We start from the raw sequence: 20,778 nt of genomic DNA, 5'->3' as shown, positions 1-20,778 counted from the left end.
AGGGAACAATGGTTTTGATCTCTGGAGGTAACAAGGTTCTCAGATCAGTTGGATAACAATGGTCTTTATCCACCCAGGTTACAAAGTTCTCATATAAAGTATCAATAATGTTGATCCCTCAAGATTACAATATTTTCAGAGGAGACAAGTAACAATGGTCTTTATCCCCCAAGGTTACAATGTACTCATATCAATCAAATAACAATGTTCATTCCTACAAGGTTACTATAGTCTTAGATCACAGAGATAACAATGGTCTAGATTCTCTCAGGTCACAATGCTTTCTGATCAGTGAGGAAACAGTACTCTTGATCCCCCAAGGTTACAGTATTCTCAGATGACTCATGTAATAATGGTCTGTATCCCCCCCCCAGGTGACAATGTTTTCTATCAGTAAGTTAACAGTGGTCTTTATAACCCCTAGTTACAATGTTCTCAGACCAATCAGGTAACAGTGGACTTTATCCCACAGGGATACAATGTTTTTAGATCAGTATAGTAACAAAAGTCTTGATCCTCCAAGTTTATGATGTTCTCAAATCATCCAGGAGTACAATGTGCTCTCCCCAGATTACAAAGTTCTCAGATCAGTAGGGTTGACAATTGTCTTAATTCCTTCTAGGTTACAATGATTTCAAATCAGGTAACAATGGTTATGATTCCCTCCATGTTGCAAGGTTTTCAAGTAACAATGTCTGTGATCCCCTAAGTTTCCAGTGTTCCCATATCAGTAAGGTCTTGATTCCACAAGTCACAATGTTCTCAGATCAGTAAAGTAGCAATGGTCTTGATTCCCTCTAGGTCACAATGTTTTCAAACAGGGTAACAATGCTTTTGATTCATCATTGTTACAATGTTCACAGATCAGGCAAGTAACAATAGTCTTTATCCCCCAATCTTACAATTTTCTCATCTCGGTAGGGTAACAATACTCTTTATCCCCCCAGGTTACACTGTTCTCAGATAAGTAAAGTAACAGTGGTCTTGATACCTCTAGGTTACAATGTTCTATTATCAGTCAGGTAACAATGATCTTGATTCCCCCTGTTTACAATGTTCTCAGATATACAGGTAACAATTTTATTTATCCCCACAAGTTACAATGTCCTCAGATCTGCCAGGTAAAAATGGTCTTTTATTGCCACCTCACCAAGGTTACAATATTCTAAGATCAGCCAGGAAACAACTGTCTTGATTCTCACATGTTACACTGTATTCAGATCATTCAAGTAACAGGAGTCTTGTTACCTGAGTTTACAATGTTCTCATATCAGTTTAGAAATACTGGTCTTTAACCACAAGGATACAATGATCTCAAACCAATCGGGTAACAATGGTCTGGGTTCTACAAGTTTCCAATGACCTCAGATCAGACACATAACAATGATCTTGATGCCTTCTGGGTTACAATGTTATGAAATCAGGTAGCAATGGTCTTAATCTGCTCTATGTTACAATGTTTTCAAAATAGTAAGGTAAAAAAATGTTATCTCCACAAGTCAAAATCTTTTATCAGTAAGGAAAAATTGGTCGTCATCCCTTCCAGATTACAATGTTTTCCAACTGGGAAACAATGGTTGTGGTTCCTTTGAGGCAGCAATGTTTTCAAGTTAGGAAACAATGGATTAGAGCCACCAGGGTTAGAGTGACGTCGGATTAGCAATAGTGGTCTTGATTCTCCAAGGCTGCAATGTTCTTAGATCATCCAGGTAATGATGGTCTTTATGCCCAAGATTACACTGTTCTCAGGTCAGTCAGGTAAAAGTAGTCTTGATCCTCCAGGGTTACAGTGTTCTCAGCCCTCCTCAGTTAACAATATTCTCAGGTCATTAGGTAACAATGGTCTAGATTCCCATCCAAGTTACACTGTTTTCAAATCACACAACAATGGTTATTAGCTCTCAAGATTACACAATTGGCTTGATCCCCTCTAGGTTTCAATGTTTCCAGTCAAGTAAAAATGGTCTTGGTCCTCCAAGGATACAACGTTCTCAGATCACCAAGTAATAATGGTCTTGATCTCCTGCAAGTCACATTGTTCTCAGATCAGGAAGGTTTAAGTAGTCTCATTTTCCTCAGATCAGTCTTGAAAAATTAGTCTTGATTCTTGCAGGTTACAACATTTTCAGATTGCTCAGGTAACAATAGTCTTGATCCTCCAAGGTTGTAATGTTCTCAGACCATCCAGGTAATAATTTTCTTTATCCCCACACATATCAATATTCTCTGATCATGAGGTCTTGTTTCCCCCCTAGGTTACAATGCTTTCAATTCACATAAAAATGGCTATTACCCCTAAATTACAATGTTTTCAGATGAGTTAGGTAACAATGTTTTTTAGCCCCACAAGTTACAATGTTTTTAGATCAGTTATTAAACAATGGTATAGATTCAACAAGGTTGCAATGTTCTCTGATGAGTGGGATAACAATGGTCTTTTTACCCCAGGTTAAAATGTCTTCTAGTAAGTCAGTTAATAAATGTCTTTATCTCCCAAGGCTAAAACATTCTCATATCATGCAGGTAACAATGTTATTTGTCCCCCCTCAGATTACAATGTTCTCAGATCATCAGGTAACAATGGTCTTAATTCTCCCAGGTTACAATGTTCTCAACTTTGTCAGGTAACAAAGTTCTTGATCCCTCAAGGCTACAATGCTTTCACATCAGCCAGGTAACAATGGTCTTGGTGTCCACAAATGACAATGTTATCAGATAAGCCACATAACAATGGTCTTCCCCCCTCCAAACTGCAATGTTCCTAGTTCCAGTCTGTAGTAATAAGGGCGGCGAGGCTGCATCCCCGGCACCTGGCCGCCCCCACAGCTAGCTTTACCCAAAATAATTACACGGACACTGTATTCTTTTAATCACTGCTTGGCCCATTTCTCTTCTAGGCTAATTCTCACATATTAATTTAGCCCATTTCTAATCATCTGTGTGTAGCACCCCAAAGTGCGCTTACTGGGAAGATTCTAGCCTATGTCCATCCTGGGTCGGAGCTTCATCCCGGGAGCAGGGCATGGCGTCTCAGACGTCTGCTCCAGAGAGAAGAGTTGTTGAGTCTGACCTCACTTTCTCTTCCTCCCAGCATTCTGTTCTGTTTACTCCTCCCACCTATCTTCTAACCAATAAAATGGGCCAAGGCAGTTCCTTTATTAGCCAATGACCTTCCTCCATCATTTCCCCTTTTTCGGTTTAAACAAAAAAAAAAAAAGCTTTAACTTTAACATAGCAAAATTACATATAACAAAACAGTTATCAAGTAAAAGTTACAATAATCTTTATCATAACTAAGGAAAACTATAACTATAACTAACTATTCTTAACTCCATCAAAGACTCCAGAAAGATACAATACTACCTAAGCAAACAGGAAAAAAGCAACTTTTAAAACTCTAGAAATGACAGAGACATCTCACTGCCTGGACAGTCACCCAAAGTTCCTCTGTACCGTTGGGGCATCCATCTTCAGCCTTCAGGCCCATGCTATCCAGCAGACATTTCCATAAAGCAGGAAAATTCAAAGTCAGTTCAGTCACTATCTGTTTTGTCCTGCAGAATGTCTCGCAGACTCTTTCAAAATGAATCAGGAACCCCGAAAGATCATCTCACCTTAGGCAAGTTCAGTAGTCCTCTCTCTGCGGGTTCTCTGTGTCCAGTTTATGCAATAGTCCAGGCAAGAGCAGTTTCTTGCCCAAATGGCTATCAAACTCCATAAGGTGCCTCTTCGATGCCCATCTTCCTCTTGAAGTACATTGGTGCTGCCAGGAGCAGAGTGTCTCATTGTCATGAAAAGTCCTCAGTTATTAAAACATTAAATGTCCTATTCTGTAATCTTTGAAAGACATGAAGAATGTCTATCTAAAATATATCTATGCACATCTAGAAAATCTAACTAACATGACTACAAGCTTTACTATTATCGATGATTATCCATTAACAACCTATATTTCTTAATTATACAGTATATATTTAAATGAACTACACAATCACAATACCTTAATCAAAATCAGAAACACTTATACATATAACAAAATTGGCCTTAAATCTCTATCAATAAAGCAAAATCTATACTAATGCAAATTATTCATACCTATATCATATCCCCCTTTAAATGTAAAAGAACGTTTATAAACATTATTTGGGAATATGGGCGCAGTTATTTCTCTCCAAACTGCTTCCTGCTGAATGGGGGCGTCGTTAATTAGGTCTTTCATGGTATAACCTGTGTGCTAGTTTCATCTCAGTTGGCAGTTGAGCAAAGCAATTTTCTGAAGATGTTCACAGCAACCCTTCAGGAGGACGTGGTCCATCATACCAAATCGGAATAGAAGAAATGAACAGCGTCTCATCCTCTGTGAAAACAAAATAAAAAACTCCTTTCCAAAGCATCATGTCCTTAGATCCAAATTTCAAAGTCAAGGCATCAAAATATCTATGTTGGATTAGTTCAGCAGCATTTATAAGCAAATATCTTTTGGCATCTGTTGCTCCTTCCTCAGCATTCAAACAATTCAAAGAGAGCATAATAGCATACAGTATCAAAATTCTCTGTCTATTTTCCATCTTTGTACAGCTTTGTTTTAACCTCTATTTCATTTATTTCTACTTTTAACTTTTTGCTTTTTAGACAGGTTCTCTGTATCTTTGACCTGGAATAACTCTGTAGACCAGGCTGTCTTTGAACTCTCAGAGATCCGCCTGTCTCTGCCTTCTAGGCACTGGGATTAAAGGCGTGTACTACCACACCTTGAAGTCACAGAGGTCAATCTCCCTCTGCCTTCCAAGTGTTGGGATTAAAGGTGTGTACTACCACACACAACAACTCTCTTCCTTTTTTTTTTTACTTTAAGAATTTTGACTTTTAGTCTGCATATATTTTTAACACGCTGTAAACCATTTAAAAATTTTCTTTGTCTTTGACTCTCTCTTTACTGTATCTCTCTGTGTTTCTGACCACATGAGTCTTTAATTTACCAAGCAATATCAGTAGGATTAAAGGCATGGCTTTGCCGGCTAGATGTAGCCCATTCCTTAACTTTCCAGCCTCATGGCTGAGGTACTGGCTGTAGCCATGTTTACTGCTACAACTCTATGGCATTTCATGGTCCCTGCCAGCAAGTGAGCTTTAGCAGCCTGTGCTTGCAAACCGCACGAACCGCCTGTGTAAAAGAGTCAGAGTTTGCCCTGGCAGGACAGCCCAGAAAGCCGGCATTTTTAAACGGCGCAGCTTTTTTCCTGCTACGGCTGAAAACCGAAAAGCATGCGTTCAGCTTTTCGTCAACACCATTTAAGTGTTTCGTGGCAGGACCTCTTAATGAGCTTCAGGCTTTGCAGCTAAAGCTGAGTCAGGAAGCCTCTCTTAGATGAGGTGCTTGCTTGCCTCTGGCAAGCAGAGTAGAACCCAGAAATTGCTGCTACCAAGAAACCAGGCACAATGTTTTCATTTTGTTCTAGAATTACTTCCCAAGCTGTCTCAGGCTTTATGTGGAAGCAGTTGTCCACGTGGGCGCCATCTGTAGTAATAAGGGCGGCAAGGCTGCATCCCCGGCACCCGGCTGCCCCCACGGCTAGCTTTACCCAAAATAATTACACGGACACTGTATTCTTTTAATCACTGCTTGGCCCATTTCTCTTCTAGGCTAATTCTCACATATTAATTTAGCCCATTTCTAATCATCTGTGTGTAGCACCCCAAGGTGCGCTTACCGGGAAGATTCTAGCCTATGTCCATCCTGGGTCGGAGCTTCATCCCGGGAGCAGGGCATGGTGTCTCTCTCAGGCGTCTGCTCCAGAGAGGAGAGCTGTCGAGTCTGACCTCACTTCCTCTTCCTCCCAGCGTTCTGTTCTGTTTACTCCTCCCACCTATATTCTAACCAATAAAATGGGCCAAGGCAGTTCCTTTATTAGCCAATGACCTTCCTCCATCACCGGTCAAGTCCCAGCTATCTATTTCCCCAGTTTACAATGTCCTCAGATCAGAAAGGTGACAAGGATCTTAAGGCACACAATGTTCTCAGATCACTCAAATGACATAATGATCTTTATCCCCACCAGTCATAATTTCCTCAAATCAGTCTGGAAATAATGGTCTTGATTCCCCATGTTACAAAGTTCACAGATCAGTCAGGTAAAATTGCTCTTCATTCTCTCAGGCTACAAGGTTCTCAGTTTAGTGAGGTAACAATATTCTTGGTCCCCAAGGTTGCAAGGCTCTCAGGTCAGTCCAGCAACAAGGGTCTTGATCTGAACAAATTACATTTTCTCATGTTATCTGGGTATCAATGGCCTTGATTCCCCAAGACTATAATATTCTCAGAACCCTCAGGTTACAGTCTTCTCAGATTCCCCCAGGTACCAATATTCTAATGCCTCAAGTGTCAACATTCTCAGCTCAGAGAAGTGACAATGGCCTTGGTCTCCTGGGTTACAGTATTTTCAGATGCCTCAGGTTAACTGGTCTTGATCTTCCTGACTACAAAGCTTTAGATCCTTCAGGTGATGATCCTCTCCAATTTGTAAGTAACAGTGTTCTCCTATTCTATGGGTAACACGCATCTCAGATTCCCAAGAAAGTATGCTTTGATGTCTGCCAGGGAACAATGGTCTTGATCCCCCAGGCTTACAACGATCTCAGATCCCTCAGGTAACAATGGCATCGAACTCCTTCATAACAATGCTCAGATTCCACAAGCATCAATGACCTTGGCTTCCCAGGTAACAGTGCTTCTCTGCTCTGCCAGCTAAGAGATTCTCTGGGTTTCACATAACATCAGCTGTCAGCTCACTGGAGTTATCATATCTCCAAATTTTCTCAGTTTTCTCAGGAAACAGCAATCCTAACTACCCAAGTAACAGTCACCTCTCCCGGGTAACAGTCACCTCTCCCAGGTGACAGTGGCTCTCAGTCTAACCAGTAACAGTAGAGCTCCTCGGCTTCCCATGCAGCCTCTACTTGCCAGTGTCACAGTAGTTCCCACAGTACCAGGTAACAGCAACAGTAACATGGCTCAGATTACCCATGCAATCAGGATCAAGACTTTCAAAGGCAACGTGGTCTCAATGATCTTATCATTGATATGATCTTCTCAGCTCATCCAACTAGCACGAATCTCAACTCACCCAGATAAGAGTGGGCACAGCTTCTCCAGGTAACAATGGTCTCTGCTCACTCATGCAACACCGAGCTCTAATCCTCCAAGTGACAGTGTTATAACCTCCCCAACTAGCACCTGTCCCCTCCCCAATGTAATAGTTGTTCTCAGATCCTCCAGGAAGCAGGCATTCTCTCTTCATCCATGTTAGAATTTCCCTGGTCTCCAGGTAACAGCTGTCTTCATCTGACCCAGAACAATGCCTTCCTGGTCTCCAGGTAACAGCCATCCTCATCCAACCCAGGACAATTCTTCCCTGATCTCCAGTTAACAGTGGTCCTCAGCTCACCCAAGAAACAGGAAGCTCTCCTTTCCAAGGTAGCTCTGATTATGAGCTCATGCAGGCAACAGTGGTCTCAGCTAACTCATATAACAAGGTCCCAGTTCATCCAGGTCACATGATTTTAGCTCCTACAGATAAGAGTAGTCAGTTTCTGATCCCCAAGTACAGAGGTTCTCAGCTCTCCAGATAAGGGCTATCTGCACACCATGGTAACAGTGTTTCTTTTGTTCAGGGACCATATGATCTCAGTTCACCCCTTTAACTGTGATCCCACATCCCCCAGATAACAGTGCTCGCAGCTCTTCCATATAACACGGTTCTCAACTCATCTAGTTAACAGAGGTCTCAGCTCCCCCAAGGGCAATGGCCTCACACCATAAGGGAATAATGACCTCAGCTCACCATTGGAATGATAACGGGAATCTCCCGGCTCCCCCAGACAACAGATGTCTCAGCAGCCCCACTCCAGGTAACATGGAATCAAGCCCTTTGTGTAACACAGTTCTCTATTCACACAATTAACACGGATTTAACTTGCCCAAGCCATGGTGGTCTCAGTTCCTAGCGGGCCAGCTATGGTTCTCCTATCAGACAGGCAATGATGCTCCTCAGCCCATCTGGGTAACAGTGGTCTGCTCTCCCGCATGGAACACTGTGACCTCAACACTGTTATCAGTGGGCTCCGCTGCTCAGGGAAAAGTGTGCCTCAGGCTTCCAGGTGACAGAAGTCTCAGCTGACTAGGATAACAGTGCTAACCCCTCCAAGAGTGGTTCTTAACTGTCCAAGGCCTTAGCTCCCCCAAGAAACAGTATCTCAGCTCACCCAAGTACCTGGTTCTCAGATGACCCAGATTAAAATTGTTTCAGTTTCCCCAAGTGACAGTATCTCAGCTCATCCAGGCCACAGTGGTCTCAGCACACCAGATAAGTTTTACTGGCTCACTAGGTACCACTGTTCTCATCCCCTCCCCAGCTACCAATGTTCTCATCCTCCCTCTAGGAACCAGTACATTATCACACACACACAGCAGCCCACTGTCTTCTCCCACTCCTTCAGGTACCTGCTGTTCTCCTTACTCTCCAGGAAACAGTTCTCGCCTCCCAGGTACCAGTGTTCTCACCTCACTCCCAGATACCAATGTTCTCACCCTCCCTCCAGGTACTTCTCCCCTCCCACATACCTACTCCTCCCTAGGTATCTGCTGTTCTCATCACTCCCCCAGGAAACAAGAGTTCTCACCCCACTCCCAGTCACTAATGTTCTTACCCTCCCCTCCAGGTACCAGTGTTACTATCCCCCCAAACACACACACACACACACACACACACACACACACACACACACACACCATAACATCATCCTCCCCACCCCCTAAGTACCAGTGTTCTTACCTCTACCAGGTAACAGCAGTTCCCAGCTCCTCAAGGTAACAGCTCTATCTGCTCACCCAGGCAACAAGTGTTCTCGGCTCCCCTAGGCAGCAATAGTCTCCAGCACAGGGATGAGAGTTTCCCAGCTCACTCAGGTACCAATGTTCTCAGATTCCCCAGGTGTGAGTGTTAGCACTCAGATGCCAGTGTTCTAAACTGTGTCCCAGGTCTCCATGTCCTCACCTCCTCCAGGTACGTGTTCTCACACCCCACGAGGTCCTAGTGATTTACTGCCACCAGGTATATGTTCTCAGGTGCTATGTATTATTCTCACTTCCTGAAGTGACACTGTTTTCACCCCCTCCCCACTTACCACTACTTGCTTGTCCCCCAAGTACTGGTGTTCTTACACCGCACCTTCTATCTGTGCTCCACCTCCCCCATGGAACAGTGTTCTCACTCCCCCAAGTAGACTGTTCTCACCTCCTCCCAATCTTGTGCTCCCACCTGCTCTCAGCTAAGTGTTCTCACCCCTCCCAGGTACCACTGTTCTCACCTACCCCAGTTACCACTGTCCTCACCTACCCCAGGTACCACTGTCCTCACCCACCCCAGGTACCACTGTCCTCACCTACCCCAGGTACCACTGTTCTCACCTACCCCAGGTACCACTGTTCTCACCTACCCCAGGTACCACTGTTCTCACCTACCCCAGGTACCACTGTTCTCACCCACCCCAGGTACCACTGTCCTCACCCACCCCAGGTACCACTGTCCTCACCTACCCCAGGTACCACTGTTCTCACCTATCCCAGGTACCACTGTTCTCACCTACCCCAGGTACCACTGTTCTCACCCACCCCAGGTACCACTGTTCTCACCTACCCCAGGTACCACTGTTCTCACCTACCCCAGGTACCACTGTTCTCACCTACCCCAGGTACCACTGTTCTCACCTGCCCTAGGTACCAGCGTCCATAACTTCCAGGTGCCAGTGTCCTCACCTCCACCAGATAACAGTGGTCCTCAGATCCTCCAGATCATAGATGTATCAGTTTTCCCAAATAACAGTAGAGTGAGCTCATGCAGACAGCCAGGTTCTTGGCTCCTCCAGGCAACAGTAGTTCTCAGCACTCCAGCTAAGTTTTTCCAGCTCAGCCAGTCAACAGTGGTCACAGCTCACCAGATGGCAGGGGTTCTGGCTTCTTCCTGTGACAATGGCTCTCACTGAGTTCTGAGCACATTTTCCCAGCTTACCCTTGTAAGAGCAGTGGGCAGCTGCCATCTTAGTTCACAGGTTATAGTGGTGTCAGCCCCTCCCAAGAACTGGGTTGGAGTGGGATGCAATAGGCAGAATTCAGCCTGACAGGACCCTGACGCTTCACCATGTAGTGTCATCATTCCCACCCTCTGATTCTGTAACTCCACAGCGAAAAGGTCAAGTACCTTCTCAAGTGTGTGTGTTCTCCGCTGTGCTGTGGGCTGATGGCATCCTTGTTCTGTTGCACCCACAACCACACCAGGCCTTCTGGCCTGGTGACACCGATTCTTTCTTACCTGATTCACTAAGAAATTTGAAACTGTGCTTGAGGTCTTCCCTTTGCTGATTTGACTCCAATTTTTACTTCTGTTAGTGTGAAAATGAGGGCCACTTGTAAAGATCACAATGCCCTCCTCTTGATGTGACTCCTCCATCCCATCAGCTTCACCTGTGACAGACACCACTGTGAGAGAAAGCAACTCCCCTGACTGCAATCAAATGTCCCTCCCAGGGCAGTGGGTTAGTTCTTCGGCTCATGGCTTCCAGGTCCCTGCCTGTTATGTTTTAGATCTCCCAGCATCCTTTGCTCTAGGCTTCTTCTAGGACTCCAAGAGCTGTTCTTAATGATGCTCACCATGATAGCCCCAAACCCAGTGCCATCTAACACTGGATTCCCAAACAGAGGCAGCTGTTGGAAAATGTTACAATTCTAACTCAAAGGAGTCCAAATTCTGCTCAGTTGAGAGTTCTGGTCCTGCATCCAGGTTAGGGCTAGCCCTCCCTCCAGGTTAGGCAGCAGCACTACTGTACTGCCCCTGGCTTCACTATGCAGACTATCCAAGCATGTGCACAACTGTCAAGGTGTGTCCAGTTAGAGAGGTGTTTGCCCAATACAACCAGGTTCTCCACATTAAGGCTGCTCAACCCCAAACTCCAGGTACAGATGAAGAGGGAATTTACCCAATGGTCCTGTAGGAAGGACCTTGAATTCCTGGCAAATCCCAGTCAACAGATGCTCAGCTGGGGGGTGATGACCCCATGCCAGGAGCCTCTAAAAGGACTAACAGGGCTGAAGAGACCAGATGGAAGCTGCGACACCGTAACTTGTAGAGAAATAGTCCACACTGGGCTGCAGGAGGTGGAGGCGCATTGCTACATGCAGATGAATAGCCCAGGCTAAAACCACAGGAGGTGAAGGCACACTGCCAAGTGTTCCTTTCTTAGTCTAGTCTCTGTTACTGTTTTCGGTTTTAAGGAGGAAAATGGTGTCATACTTCCAAGTCCACATCGTGTTACTTTTTGGCAACAAAGGCCCAAGACTCCGAGTTCACTGTGTGGCAGCCCTTTACATGTTATAAAACACTTCACGCTACGGAGTCATTAGCCATGCTATCTCATCACAGCGACATGCAGTTGAGAGTCTACCAATATTCTAAATTCCTGGCACAGTTACCTCAACCAACAAGAACAACGAGCGTTCTCCCAGCCTCTGGAAATGTCAAGTGCTCTTGTTAGCTTTACGGAAGAGGCACACGTGCCACTTTTCAAATTGCAGCGGCTGAGGCTCTTTGAGGGTGCACTTCACTCCCTGGAGAGGGGGCTCTGCCAGCAAGATCCCTCACAGCATGGCGTCTTGCAAGCCTCTTTCTTGGCTGCCTCTCTGAAGTGATTATCTGGGGGTCCCTCTCTAGGGGCACGTATTTTTGCAGTAAAAGGAATAGTTAGTAGGGCTTCTAATTTTATTGGTGGGAATTCTTTCTGGACAATGCCAAGATGCTGACATGACTTGCAGTGGACAGGTGCTGCTGCCTCCACTGTCCATGCAAAGTGGGAGTGGGACAGGAAGAGAGTCCTCTGAGAGTTTCTGTTGCTGTGAAGAGACACCATAACCATGGCAACTCTTATAAAGGCAAACATTTACTCAGAACAGCTCGCTTACAGTTTCAGAGGTTCAGCCCACTGTCATCATGGCAGGGAGTATGGCAGCATCCAGCAGACATGGTGCTAGCTACATCTTGATCAGAAGGCAACAGGAAGTGGACTGAGTCTCAGTGGTGTCCTGAGTATAGGAAATTTCAGAGCCCACCATCACAGCGACACACTTCTTTCGACAAGGCCATACCCACTCTAACAAAGCCACCCTACCTCCTAGTGCCACCCACTCCCTATGAGATTATGGGAGCCAATTACATTTAAACAGTGAGGTGTAAACACCCCATCTGTCAATTGCTGCACTCCTGGGGAGTGGCTCTCCACGTCTGAGTGCATGAGAACCATGAAGACAACCACTTCATTTGAACCCTGGGCCTCTTAAACCAGGTAACCTGGAGTGGAACCCAGAGACGTGGGACCAGTTCTCACCAGGTGGGCACCCAGTCCTCAGTGGAGCCAAACACCCCACTGGAGGCCAGGGGTTATTCCGCTGTAGCCTGACTCAAAATTTGGTGAATCGTCTGAACTGGGAGCTGGATTATAGCATTGTTTCCCCCAGAGCTCTGGAACCCCCGTGGGATGATAAGAGACAACATGGCCCCTGAAGTTCTCTTCCTCAGTTATGGACCCATCAACAGATGACAAAGAACAGGACAGCAATGTCGGTAGGACACTGCTCAGTTCCCAATGGAATCGTATAAATCAGGTGACAGACTCAAGGACAGCAGCAGAGCCCTACCGGCAGCTTCATAAAGGTGAGAACCCAGGAGGTGATGGGAGTTACTACAGTCACAGGGAGTGCTCCAGGGAGATGGGGAATGGACTTCAAGGAGCAGAGGTACTTAACATGCAGAAGCAAGCCCATAATAGTTGTCAGTGTGAAGCACACCAGCATGCCAGCATCAGGACCAACCATGTACGAATGTGTCCCTTATCAGAGCTTGCTCCATCACATGCTGGGATATCTCAGCCAAAGTGGGGTGATCAGGAGAACACATGACCAAGGTTCTCAGTCCTCTGCTATCTAACCCTGAGTTAGGATCACAGAGGCCACCAGAGGGTCCCCAGTAGGTGGGGTTTCTCCACTACCACAGAACTAATCATTAACCCTTCCTGGATGTTTTTCTCATTCCTCCTGTCTCACTTGAGTTTCCGGGTCATCATTACCCAAAATAAATACTACAGTTATAACTGTATTTCAGGCTCTGCTTATGGCACCAACCAACCATGGCACATGATTTTAGCTTAAAACTATTTCCCAACTGTTACTGTGAGCCACTTCTTCAGGAATGGAGAACAGACAAGTGAACAGTCTGGAATAGCTGATTCTACATGCCGATCTATTTTCCATGATTAAAAGAATAGAATGGGAAATGAGCATATTGACAGAATCCCAGTCAGGTGTGGTGATGGCAAGTGAGTCTACTGATGAAGTTAAAACTGCAATTCTCAGTCACAGAAAGAAGGGCTGCTCTCTTTTTAAGGACAGGGCTGGGTGTAACCAGAACCAAAAGGCCACCAAGGAATCAGAGCCAGCCATAAAGGAATCCCGAATAGACAGGGCAAGGTAGCCAGTAGCTTCTAACAGCTATGGGAGGCCTCCGCTAGGGACTGGGTTGTAGGAATAACTGTCATGGTGGCTATAGAGGAGCCATCCCCTCTGAACTGAACCACTCCCTCCTGGAGGGGGATAGAGAAGCTGCTGCAACCTTACAGGCTCACAGGCTCCAGGAAAGTTACAGGATTCACAAGACCTCTCCCCAAGGCTACACAAGCAGTAAGTAACTGCTGGGGTAGGTAAGACATTCAGGGAGCTCAGCCCCCAAGCTGGGGAGAGAGTTCCAGTCTGGGGAGGGCTTTTCAGTCATGCCGCTGCCTCTGAGGCAACTGAACTTCTGCAAGCAACCTCCATAAGATCACTGCTCACTAAGTGGGATGTGCTGGAGTTGTTCTCGGCTCTGCCGTCAGAGCCTTATCTGGGTGACTAGACATTTGTTCATTGTCTCTCCAGAAAAAGTCCCATGTGTGAATAGCTTCGGCATTCTCACACGGGAAGTTACACTGTAAACTTTACACCTATGAAGGGCAAGTCAAGATGTCCCATGGATGCAAGGCAGTCCAGAAAACACAAAGGAAAGGATCTGCAATCCGGGAAAATAGCTCTTTAGAATGACACTGGAAGCAGAAGGCACGAGAAGGAAGGTGGATGGACTCAGCTTGACTTCTGCTCTGCTAAAATCTTAATAAGGGGATGAAAAGGAGGCTAAAGACTGAGAAAAGTCTAACAAGTTACACGTCTAGCGCAAAGCTGTATCTATAATCTATAAGGAAAGTGAGGAACAATCTAATGAGAAAACGGGCAGAAGACCAGAGATGCAAAATGTGAGGAAAATCTGACGCTCGGGGCCATCCTCTGACATCACTGACACCCACCAGAGTGCCCAAGTGACCACTCAGGATGCTGACAAGGATGCAGGAAAACTAAGTCTCTCCCAACTGACAGAAGGGGAAAACACTTGCAGACTCACGAGAAAACCATGTGGCAGTTAAGTCATTATCATGAACACAGCAGCCGAGCCCTTGGACATTTCCTCCGCAGAAGTCAACCTCATCCACACAAAGCTTTAATACGATGTTCACAGCAGCTGGAACCAACCCAGCGTAGCTATCAAGTGTGAACAAACAGTTAAGAAAGCATGGTGCCTCACACCAGGCTGTCTCCGCCAGAAACACAAAGGGATGGTGCCGACACAGGGTCAATCTCCAGGAAGCCGCATGGGCTGGGAAAAACCAATCCCACGGGTGCCATCCTTGGAAGCATGCTTGAAATAACAAAATTCAGAAACAGAGACTATATATATTCGTGGTTACTAGAGGTTAAAGTCTGAATGGGAGGGATTGGTTACAAAGTGGCAACAGGGGGATGTTTGTGACAATGGAGATATCCTGGCTTCCATGTTGAGGTGTTGCACTATGATTGGGCCAAATCTTGCTGTTACGGGAAACTGGGTAAAAGGTATATGAGCCCTCTGTGTGTTATTTCTCATAACTGTAAGTGATCATTAATTATCTACTACTCTGAAGAATGCCACTTGAGACTGACTTCTGATCTCCACATGAGTGTGTGTTTGTGTGCACATGTAGACACGCACAATAGACACACATGCACACCAGTCAAAACCTCTAATTCTTTAAATAGAACAAAAGTTACCCAAAATAATAAAGTTGAGAAATTTTAATATACTCAATCTTACGAAGTAAATGCTTTTTAAGGATTTGTTTCTCTTATTTTTAAACTGTGGGTCTTTGTGGGAGTGTGTACATGAGTGCAGTACCCTCAGAGTCCAAAAGAGGCGCCAATCCCCTGGAGCCGGAGTTACAGATGGTTGTGAGCCACCCAACGCAGATGCTGGGAACTGAACTGGGGTCCTCTGGAAAAGCAGCTGAGCCATTTCTCCAGCCCCAAAGGTCAATGAGTGCCAGTTAATACACAGCAAGTAACAGGAGAATGAATGAAAATGACTGTGGGACCCGGGACCTGGTAAATAAGGCAAATAAGGGATGCTCCGTAGCCACACACTTTCCAAAGGTCGTAGAGGCCAGCCGTCCGAGCCCCGGGGGAAACAGGTGCTACTGGGTTCTTGATGGACCCTTTCTCCTGACTTACAGCTACTTCATCAAGGAATAGAAAAAGAGGCAAATGTCATGCCATTAATAAAACATGCTAACGTACACAGCTCCCAACTTAACACTGGCCCAACTCACAATTTCTTTCAGATTCAGTAAAGCCTCTACTTCATTTCTTGAACTTTAATCCCCCATGACATGGGGCAGGATATATTATATTAAAAGCCGAAAGGTAGGCACATAGTAATGAAGCAGAGACAAATTTGCTATTCAGAAGAATTTCAATACAAGAGTTATTGGCCCATGGTGACAGGTGGGCATGATGGGGCCTTGAAGGAAAAGCCTTCAGATCGCTGGGCAACAGGGAGTATCTGACCCTTACAGGTTTTACAGGAAGACAGGACAAGGTAAAATTAAAGCTGGAATTCAAGGTTGTCTTAAGTTTCCTCAATGCTGCAAGGAGGGGAGACGCTAAACCACACCACCTTTATCAAACGGCTACAACAGAGCAGGGCTGTGTTAGCCAGGAGACTCTAGAGGAACAGTGTGTGTGTGTGTGTGTGTGTGTGTGTGTGTGTGTGTGTGTGTGTGTTGTCTTAGTTAGGGTTTCTAGTGCTGTGAAGAGACACCATGACTATGGCAACTCTTATAAAGGAAACATTTAATTGGGTGACTAGCACCCCCATCCACCAGTCTTAAAACTCAAAATCTACCTGTTTGTTTGTATAACTCTTTTAATGATAGACCCTCATTTAATAATATCTTCCTGTACCCCACAGATCCATAATGGCAGCTCTCCAGAAGCTAGCGACACTGGTGAGCTACTCAAGCTTCAGTCCCTCTGGAGGCTCTGGCCTGGGGCAGCCCTGTCTGTATCAGCGTGTCCTTTCCTGTGATCATACCCCATGCTGCAGCAATGTACGGCCGTGAATACAGCACATCACTGTGATGATGGCAAGGGTTTGGGAAATTCATAAAAACAAATGAGACACCCGAAATTCAATTCTAAATGCTAAGGGAGAGAGAAGGGAATGTGACATTAGTTTTTGTCAACTTGTCACAACCTAGAGTCACATGAGAAATGTGTCTAGTCAGGGTGAGCTTTGTAAGCATGTCGGGACGGGGGCTGTCTTGACTGCTAATTGAGGTCACAAGTTATGTCCACTGTGAGTGACAGCACTCCCTGGCTTGGGGTCCTGAATAGTGGAAGAGCAGAAAAAGCTAGCTGAGGACAAGCAGGCAGCCAGCAAGGATCCATTTGTGTCTCCACTCTTGTCTACGCCTACAAGGTGACTAGTTGTCGCGTCCCTGCCTTGTCCCCCAATGATGGACTGTGATCTGGAAGTGCAAGCCAGACAAACCCTTTTCTCCCCTAAGGTGCTTTTGGTCAGGCTGTTTAATCAGAGCAAGGCAAGAGAAGTGAAAACAGAACAGCAGACACATCAGTTAAAGCTAAAGAGCCAATCCAACAAGAGACTGCTCCACATTCCTGAATGTGTGTCAAACCTTAAACCAGGCAGCCAGCAGCCATCAGAAGCTATGGCACCCTGCTTAGGTAGAACTTCTCAGACAAGCCTCCAGACACAGGCATTTCTAGGGGCTGTGCCCCTATCTCAAAATGTTCCCGACTGCATTCTCTGCTCCTTCTGACCTAGAGCCAAGACCTTTTTGGCCAAGGAATTTGTTATATGGCCTGTATATATGGTTATATATACAAACTATACATCTGCTGATAATAAATCATTAAAAATAACTTATGTAGCATGAATAATAAAAACCCAGAGACAGAAATTGGGATTCAGCCCAAAAACCAGAAAAGCAAAGCAGCCAACTCACTAGAGAAGTCTTACTTCTACCAAGGCTGGGCGACCACAGACTAAGCAGACTAAGCCTCTCTCTTCTCCAATTTTATATTCTCTCTAGTGCTGGAATTAAAGGCATGTGACTCCCTAGTACCGGGATTAAAGGTGTGTACCTCCCTAGTACTGGGATTTAAGGTGTAGGCCACCACCACCTAGATTTTTTTCTGCTTTGATCTTGTGTAGCCCAGGGTAGCCTTGAACTCACAGAGATCCATCTGCCTCTGTCTCCCAAACCCTGGGATTAAAGGTGTGCGCCACCACTGCCTAACCTCTAGTGGTTTTAGCTTTGCTTTGCCTCTTGTCTTCAGGCAAGAATTACTTATCAAATTACAATTAATAAACCACTACAAATTTAAAAGTTTTGTATACATATAAATTTTGACCTATCCAGTCATAGGCTTTTGCCCCTTTAACAGTGCCAGGCAATGGTTCCATCTCATATTGAGCCTTAGACTCAACCAGAAAGTGGCTGGTTACTTGAGTAGCATCCATGCCACTATTGCAGCTGTGGGCATATCTTGTCAGGCTAGTCCTTTGCAACAGGGTTCATAGGTAGGAGAAGTGCAAGACCGCTTTTTTCCTCCAGGGGCACCTTCCAGTACCAAGAGAGCTATCCAATAAGGATGAAGGCTCCAGCCGAACATTGGCTTGAATTCTTCATTTTCTGTGACTCACGTCACACGCACATTCAGGACACAGAGGGTTCTGCTAAGAGCTGGAGGAAGAATGAAATCTCAGTTGAGAAGAAAGGCCAGGCAACGGAAAAAACAGGAACCTAGAGGCGGGGAAGCCATCAGAAATGCTCTCCACCCCTTCAGAGAATCTCAGCTGCTTATTCCCTAAGTGGAAATAAAAGCCCTTGAGAGGCGGTGATTTGCTTTGAAAAAACATCCATTTAAAATGTCTTGAGATTATTGACACTATCATTAGACCTTGGCAGTGGCCTCCTGTGTGTTTGCCTGAGAAAAGGTTCCTGGTTTAGGGGGGAAAAATAAGAGTCCAAGAATAATGTGCTCAAAATACAAACCTAAGATGAGAAGCTGACGGTCTGCGAATCAGAATGATCTTCCAACCATTTCAGGGCCTGAATGTTCTCATACCCCTCTGTCCCCCCTCCTTAACTTGTTCATTCTCCCCTCCCTCCTTCTCTGTCTCTTACCTCCCCCTCCCTCAGCTGGGCAGCCAGCCAGATGATTCATAGTATATTCTGGCTATATTCAGCTCAAGAGTCATCTCAGCATTGCAGGATCAAAGTTCCATCAACTAACAGGCGCTGGGGAATTGACGAGCCACTAAAATTAGGACATTGCAATAGCAGCGGCTTTGACTGATGGAGTGAAATTTAGCCTCTGGTTCACTATTTAAAGATTGGTGACAGCACCTTTTTCTGTAGCCACAGCAAGTACACAACCGAGTATCCGGGTCTAATTAAGTGCTTAATCATCCCTGGCCCACTGCTGGCTGTGGCAAATGGACAGACTCCGAAGAAGTTGGGCCTCCACTCCCATACCCAGTCTCTCCAGGCCCACTGGCCCCTCCAGGCACATTCTGTGAAGCTATTTTAATCACTTTTACAAGCATTCCTGCCACCAAACAGTTCAGTCTCCAAATCCTGACCCAGCTCGAGGGTTTCCAAATTCATCATCGACTTAATTAAAACAAACAGCTCCTAACTGCCAAACCAATTCGTCAACTGGCCTACTGGCCTCTTTTCTTTTTCTGGCTCCTTTGGTTTTAGATGCACTCCTCCTCACACATGGCAGGTGTCCTCCCCACGCATGGCAGGTATCCTCCCCACGCATGGCAGGTGTCCTCCCCACACATGGCAGGTGTCCTCCCCACGCATGGCAGGTGTCCTCCCCATGCATAGCAGGTGTCCTCCCCACGCATGGCAGGTATCCTCCAGGTGTCCTCCCCACACATGGCAGGTGTCCTTCCCACGCATGGCAGGTGTCCTCCCCAAGCATGGCAGGTGTCCTCCCCACACATGGCAGGTGTCCTCCCCACGCATGGCAGGTATTCTCCAGGTGTCCTCCCCAAGCATGGCAGGTGTCCTCCTCCTTAGGTGTACCTTTTCTTTGTGACCACTGTCACCTCCAAAACAGAGACACACTGGCCTCTGGATGAACACAGTGGGAGCCCAACACTATGCCTGTGAGGGCCAAACAGTCTTGACAGGCCACGATACCCTGTGCAGAACACTTCAGGAGGTTGGTCAGCAGCTGCCCTGTCAACTTTGGACAGACCCCACCCTTGTTATCAATCTTCAGGCCCAAGGACAATTATTTCAAAACAGCTTGCATAACCTTCCTCCACTTTCCTCTGAAATTGGCTGCCTCTGCCTCCCTGACTATGGCTGTGTGGCACCCTAGCCCCAAATTCCAGACATCTATCTGCTGCACCTCTGTTGTTTCTTGGGGGGCCTGTTTCTGGATGAGTTCGTTTGGTTTAGGGTGGTTGCAGCTCAGGCTCTGGCCTGTACGGCCAGCAATTACCAATTCTGCTTTCATTATCTCTTGGGCCAGGCTGCAACTTCAAAAAACCCTAAAGGCTCAGTTTGAGCTGCCCAGACAGAGGCAAGATGAGAGACAGTACAGACGGTGTCAGACCCCATGGCCACCTGCACTTACAGTCCTGAGAAAGGACCTGAGTGTAATCTTGCACCCCAGAAAAGAAAGTAGAGGAAGAAAAGGAAACTGGGGTGAGAGGTCTAGCCCATTCAAGGGGCACCCTGGTAAGTGCACCCTACACCAGACACAAAGAAGGCCTGGGTGGGCAAAGAAGGAGAAAGGAGAAGCTGGGCATGAGCTGGGGTTAAAACAGAAGCCAAGGCAACCTTGGAATGAAAGCCAGCTGCTGCTGGTACTGCCCCTGGTTCTAAGAGAGGGACTGGCCTAGAGAGTTGCTATTGCTGTGCTGATACACAATGACCAAAAGTGACTTGGGGAGAGAAAAGTTTCATAGTTCATCATCAAAGGAGGTCAGGACAGGAACTCAACAAGACAGGAAGCTGGACACAGAAGCTGATGGAGAGGCCATGGAGTGCTGCTCACTGGCTTGTTCCCCACGACACACTCGGCCTACTTCCTTATAAAACCCAGGATCACCAGCCCATGGTGGTGCCACCCACAATGGGGTGGACCTTCCCACACCAATCCCAACAGGCTTGTCTACAGCCCGATCTTATGGAGGCATTTTCTTAGCTGCGACTCCCTCCTCTCTGATGACTTTAGCTTGTGTCAAGTTGACATGTTCTTGGTAATTACATAACTGCAGTTGGCTCTGT

The sequence above is a fragment of the Microtus oregoni genome, unplaced genomic scaffold (assembly GCF_018167655.1).
Source record: "Microtus oregoni isolate MIOR12 unplaced genomic scaffold, Mior012 000128F_ref0000496, whole genome shotgun sequence".
NCBI lineage: Eukaryota > Metazoa > Chordata > Mammalia > Rodentia > Cricetidae > Microtus > Microtus oregoni.
This window is presented reverse-complemented; position numbering follows the sequence as displayed.